General features: G+C 38.7%; 1 protein-coding gene across 1 annotated transcript in view; it reads right to left on the bottom strand.

Annotated features, from left to right (window-relative positions):
- The window catches only part of LOC143033537 (uncharacterized), a 31995-nt gene that overhangs the window by 7820 nt on the left and 16675 nt on the right, over positions 1 to 7500 (bottom strand). The window lies entirely within an intron of this gene.

The raw sequence follows: 7500 nt of genomic DNA, 5'->3' as shown, positions 1-7500 counted from the left end.
TCCCAACTCCCTCCAAAGTGTTTAAAGGAAGCCTCAAAAAGGGAACTAAACACTAGAAACCCTCTAGCTTATACCTATATCTTAGACATCATCAATGCTTGCAATGTATCTTTAGACACCCTCCACTATCTCCCCAGACTAAATAGCCTTCACTCACAGCAGCCCCCTCCCACCAATCAAGGACAACCTTCTAAGTGGTGCTCCTACCATTTATCACCCAGTCACAACACTAGAGACTGCATACAAAAACAACAAATACAAACACAGGCACCACGCCTCCCTATCCCTTGCTCAGTTCATGGAACCATTTCCCATACCGATGCCCAGTGTCGAACACAGCAACAACAATACCCGCAGGTACAACACCACCCCATCCCTTGCTCAGTGCATGCTACTACCTCGCATACGAATGCTCAGTGTCAAGTTCAGAATCAAAACAAACAAGTTCCACCCCCCTTTAAACCTCCACTCCTACCTACACCAACACATCCAAACAAATACTGCAGCCTACACAAAACAACAACTCACTCCAACGAGGAGTGTTACCTACAGAAATCACAACCACAACCTCATCAGAGAACTAACCAACCATTCACCACCCCTCGACAAACAGCTCCCTCCCACACAACACGCACAACTCAACACCGATTGGGGGAACGTGTACCAGCCTCACGCACCAAACCACCATAGGAATATCTCATACACAACACAACTACGTCACCCTAAAAGTGAGTTTAGATCAACTCACAGTTGACATGATGGTTGATACAGGAACAAACCTGAACATCATCCCAAGAGCTCTCTATGAAGCATTAAATGACCCACCCCAAATTCAATTTTCCAATATGGAAGGACTCCTAATAGAAGGGAGCACCATTTCTCTACACGACACCATAGACTTAAACATAGAAGTCAATAACTTACAAGTAGGTTTCACACCTTTCCACATAGCTGACGAATGGACTCTCGATCAACAAGGTATAATAGGATTAAAATCATTGAGGACATGGAAAACTATTATAGACCTAGACAAAAATAACATCTTCTCAGATGTGAATGATGAGCCAACTGTCACTGAGACACCCGACTCAGACACACAACCTCTCTCATGTCTCCCTTCCTCAAATACTCCAATTCCAACTAACAACTATTCCTTCCGACCACCCCCTTATGTCACCTCAAAGGCATTGATGTCTAACACAGTCATCATACCCCCTAGACATTCAATAACAGTTCCACTATACATACCCGGAGCAATAGAACTTCAGGATGTCATAATTGACCCAGATACGTCAAGAATAAATAACATAACCTTGGAGTCCTCCTGGGATATAGTATCAAAAAATAAACACACCCTAGCTATGTTAACAAATCTTTCAGACCAACACCGTAAAATCAAGAAGGATACTAACATTTGCGCAGTCCACCTCCATAATTCCCTATCCAGGAACCACTCCCTCAACACATCAACCCAGTAAGACCAACACAACCCCTCACCCCTATCAATCCAGACCAAATCATAACATCAGCTGACGGAGAAATTCATAACGAGCTATTAGCTCTCCTACAGAGGAATAGATCAGCTGTCGCCTTAGAAGGTGAACCACTAGGCAAATGTGATATAATCAAACATCACATCCAAATTCCCCCTAACACTCCCCCTTCATACACCCCCGCTTACCGCATTCCTCACAGTAGGAAATCCCAAGTCAATAGCAATGTACAAGAGATGTTACACCAAGGCGTAATTTCCCATTCAGACTCCCCATGGAACAGTCCCCTCTTTTTGGTCCCTAAGAAAGACGGAACCTTACGCCCTGTGGTGGACTTTAGGAAAGTCAACCACCTCACTCAATCTGACCCCCACCCACTACCTGCCATGCAGGACGTCTTCCAATCAATAGGGAACAATAACACAGTTTTTTCCACTATCGACCTTAAGTCTGCCTTCTGGCAAGTGGAATTATCTGAAGAAACCCATAACTGCATTCTCCACTGACAAAGGACACTTTCATTTTCAACCTATGCCCTTTGGCCTTAAAAACGCCCCCCAACCCAACAACGGTTGATGACCCGCATATTCAGTGACATGATAGGAGTCTCATTATTCGTCTATTTAGACGACCTCATTATATATGGTCCCACAGAAAGAGACCACCTTAACACTTTAGAGATTGTCATCAAACGTCTCAAACATACGGGGTTAAAGATTCAATTAAAGAAATGTAGATTCCTCATGAAGGAACTCACCTTCCTAGGCCATAAAGTGAATGCAAAGGGGATCCATACAAACACAGACAAAATAGATGCCATAAACAGCTTCCCAATCCCCAGAAACACAAATGAAACACGAAGTTTCATAGGGCTAGCCTCATACTACAGACACTTTATTCACAATTTTGCACACATAGCATCCCCTCTGACCAAATTCACAAGGAAAGGCGAACAATTTCAATGGTCAGAAACAGAACAACAAAGTTTCGACACGCTGAAACAATCTCTGACCACAGCCCCTGTACTAGCTTTCCCTGACATGAAGAAAGAATTCTTTCTTTACACAGACGCCTCCTCTAAAGGAATAGGCGCAGTCCTACAACAGAAAGATGACAATGGCAAAGAGCACCCCATAGCCTACGCAAGTAGAGTCCTTAATAAGGCTGAGAGTAACTATTCTACTACTCACAAAGAAGGGTTAGCTATAGTTTGGGCACTTAAACATTTCAAATACCTCATTTTAGGCTACAAGATTACCATACTAACAGACCACCAACCCCTAGTCTATCTTTTTAACTCCAAAGACTTACATGGGAGAGTTGCTAGATGGAAAGCAACTCTCCTTGATTACGATCCTAAGATCGTATACTTAGCTGGGAAAGCTAACGTAGTGGCAGATAGCCTCAGCAGACAAACCTACATCACCCCATAACCCAAACCACATGCATACCTATACCTATGCAAGAACTCACAGAGGAAACTGAAAGAGACCCTATATGGTCCCCAATAAAACAGCATCTCCTTTCACAAACCCCCTTGCACTCCCAACCACCTGTCCCTATTGAGGAACTCAAACTGGTCGACGGAGTCATAAGGAGAATCACTAACACCAGAGAGGTTACTGTTATCTCCAGAGCCCAAGTCCCCAAGGTCCTACACATATTGCACGACAGTGCAATGGGAGGCCACTCGGGCAGAGATAAGACACTAAACACTGCTAGGCACACATGTTACTGGCCTAACATGAAAAGAGATATAACTACACACATAGATTCTTGTATAACTTGTAACCAATTCAGAGGCCCTGACCCGAAAGAAATCAACATAAAAGACATCCCACTCCCTGCTGAGCCATGGGAAACACTTGGCATTGACCTACTGAAAATGCCAACGAGCCATCAAGGTTCCAACTATGTACTCACAGCAGTAGAATATTTCTCTAAATACACAATCTTAATACCACTCCAAGACAAAACAGCAGAGACTGTAGCCAAAGCCCTAGTTAACAATATCTTTTGTAGATACAACATACCACACACAATGTTATCTGACAATGGCTCAGAATTTAAAAATCAGGTGATGCGCGAAATAGCACATCTGTACAACATTGACCAAACATTTGCCACTGCATACCACCCACAGGGAAATGGTCTGACTGAGCGAACAAATCGCAAGGTCCTATAGATTCTCAGACCCTTGGTCAACGACCTCATGGACAGTTGGGAAGATTGGCTACCACAGGTACAAGCCAGTATCAATAGCACAGTCAATTCCGCAACAAAGATATCCCCACATGAGATCATTTTCGGCCAACCAATGTGCCTACCCTACCAAATATTCACCCAACCACCCCCACCCTTATACAACCTAGATAACCTCACACACTGCATCAAAAGAGGTATGCAAACCATTTACAAACAAGTTAGAACAAACTTGAAAGAAGCCCAGGAAAAGACAAAGACAAAACAACACAAACGCTCAATCCCACTTGACATAACGCTTGGTGACACTGTCATGGTCAAAGACTCAAACAGAACTAACAAACTCAGACCCAAGTTCTTAGGTTCCTTCACAGTCACAAGCTCACTCCCTAACAATGTTTTTCTACTAACAGATCCTTCCGATCACACAACCGCGACCATACATGGAGAGAAGCTGAGAAAGGTCAAACTCAACCTCGACCCAATCCCACTTCCCATCAACAACCCACCTACCACGACCACACATAACTCACCCAAACGCAAGTCTCATCCCATGACCCTGCGTCGACGCAACTAAACATGCACTCTAGCTCTTGCCCCTGAAGATGCAGGACGTCATGTATCTATCAGTGGAGGTTAAAATGGCCATTTCCAATAAGAACTCCTTTCCGCATATCTAATAAACTTCTCCACTTCCTTCCGACCAATATAACCTTAGCGAGAGTCAGATAAACATATCCTCATTCACTGAGACATAACCTTCATCCTCCCAAATGAAATACATCATTAATTACCCACCTTAAACATCAACTATCTTTCAAAAAAAAAAAAAAAAAAAAAAAAAATTATTCTTAGCAACATACCTATGGACCCGATCAAGACATTCTCCCCTTTCGGAAATCTACCCCTACCCACCCATACCTAAGGTCCCCGCTACCATCCTTCCAAGTAAAATAGACATGGTACACCTACTGAATAAATCGACTACTCTTGACATGGACTCATTTGACCTACACTACAGGTACTACCATATACCTCCACAGCCCTTTCACTCTTAATCATTCTCTTTATACTGGTAATATTGACCAAATTCTGTTGCACGAAGTAAAAAACTTCCAAAACCCTTCAACCCCCATTCCCGATTTACTGTAAACCTAGATTAAGTTTATTCTTGTGTCTCACCCAATATCTTAAATAACATAATAATTCTTACGAGAAACTATATACATACTATGAAAAAAAAAAAAACAAGTGCGATGTGCCACACCAAACTGACCATAGAACAGTGTTTAGAAAATGACACTCCCTACAGTGATAGTGTTAAACACATGAACGCCATAACATTTAGAACGTGATTTCAACAGTGTTATCAAATATCATATGATATTTAATATAACATGTAATCTGGTGAGACACAACGTTACACTTCTGAGACACAACATCGCTACCCTTATTTACAGTTCATGATCTCCCTTGGGACCTCAGATTCACTTCAACAACACCCCCCCCCCCCATCTTCACATTTAATCACCCAGGATTTTGTGTCTCTGAAATATTTCTCGATGTATTACCCATATGAATACTTTTGTAAACCATATAACCTAGGTGCCGGGAGCCACCTAACCCCAGGGGGAGAGCGATATGCATACGTACCATATATACGTGAGCATACACCCAGTCATATGACCCATTTACATCTTCACCCAACCACCCCAACCTCACACTGTTTTCTGTCTCGAGATTGCTGAGCTGAGCATCACGAGGTCCAATGCAACACACATCTCGCTGACCCAAGCAATCTCTAGCATCCCGACAGCCAGGCAACACACACACACGCACGAACGCACACTTATAAGTGCAGTCGACCACCAACTCATAACATTACAGAACAACCCAATAACAACGAGCTTTTCCCCCTTGGAAATATTATATAATAAATAAATGGGATGTAATTAGTAATTAAGTATGAGAATATTGGTTGTGGGAGGCCGAATACTCCCATTGAAAACAGTGTAAGTACAATTGCTAGCACCTGGAAATTTTGCATATCTAGCGTTTCCGCCGAACGAAACTGAGACGCACCAGGGAGGACGAAAGTTGGTGCGATGACAGGTATTGTGCAAAAGGCTAGTGATAGAGACAATTAACTGTATAAAATAGAAAAGACAATTTCAGTGTATTGTGAAACAAGTGAATCCTTTGAATAAAGGAAAGGAACTTTCTACGAGTTTTGGGAATAACAAGATACGATTGAGCATGATGCAAGCCATACATTCATAGTAAAATTGTGTACGTTCAAAATTTCAGCAAGCATACAAGATAACATAGAGGTATACCCGAAAGCTAGAAAAACCACACTAGCATTCCATCAAACACACACTAGTCGCTATTTTCCATCACACAAACACACACACGAGCTATATAAAGCTATATATAATAAGAAAAGAACACATTTAGGAATATTAATATCGTGCACACACAATCTATCCTACATACAAACATATATGTAAATTATCAAATACGGATAAATAAACTTGTGACATATAAAAGCCGCACATACCCAACACACAAATAATGTTATATGATCTATTAAAATTATAACTGCCCACCCGGGCTATCAACTTGCAAGAAATGTTGCAGTTTCAGCACATAATGAACCTTAAATTAACATAATGGGGTATACAGGATTCAATGAGCAATACTGTTAGATTTATCATTTTATATAGGGTTATACCATGTTAAAGATATAGCTTCGCAGTGCTCAGGCACAGAGAGCTCACAAAAACTCGGCACAAACGACGTACGTTCAAGCGTAACTGCTACAACGATACAGAAACAGCAGCCTTATGGTCTTCGGGGGGGGGGGGGGGGGGGGGGGGAGGGGGTATACATTAATGTTTACTTAGGAATAGGGGGAAATGAAAGAGCGTATTTAGATCATACTAAAAATTACTCTTTAAAAAATTTTACTCAGCAGCCAAAATTATATTGAAAACTTAATTAAATTGGATCATGGGGGGGAGGGGGGGGTGGGGGGGGGGGTAATATTATATTAATATATATGGGAGTCAAGTAAAAAATTATGTTTATATTAGGTGTTTTTGGGGTGAGACGGGGGGGTGAGGTGAGGAGGGTGATTTCTCATGTATATATATATATATATATTTATATATATATTATATATATACTATATATATATATATATATATATATATATATAAGTATATAGATAGATATATATATGTATATATATATAAATATATAATAATATATATATATATATATTATATATATATATATGAGATATATATATATAATATATTATATATAATATATATTATTTATATATAATATATATATATATGATTAATTATATATATATATATATATATATATATAAATATATATATAATATATATATATAATGGTATATCCCATATAATATATATATATATAAAGGATAAAGATATATATATATAATGAATATATATGTATGTCATATAATATATATATATATATATATATATATATATATATATATATATATATAATTTATATATATATATATAAAATATATATATATATATATATATATATATATATATATATATATATATAAATATATATATATATAGATATTATATATATAAAATATATATAAATGTATTTATATTAGTATATGTATATAAATATATATATATCTAAATATAAAAAAATATAAATATAAATAATTATATATATATAAGATATATATAAATATAATTAAATATATATATATATATAAATATTGGAATGAATAAACAAA

Source organism: Oratosquilla oratoria, chromosome 16 (genome assembly GCF_046742065.1).
Source record: "Oratosquilla oratoria isolate Oo_2021 chromosome 16, ASM4674206v1, whole genome shotgun sequence".
Classification (NCBI taxonomy): Eukaryota; Metazoa; Arthropoda; class Malacostraca; order Stomatopoda; family Squillidae; genus Oratosquilla; species Oratosquilla oratoria.
Note: the sequence above shows the minus strand (reverse complement) of the source record. Positions and strands in the feature narration are given on the sequence as shown.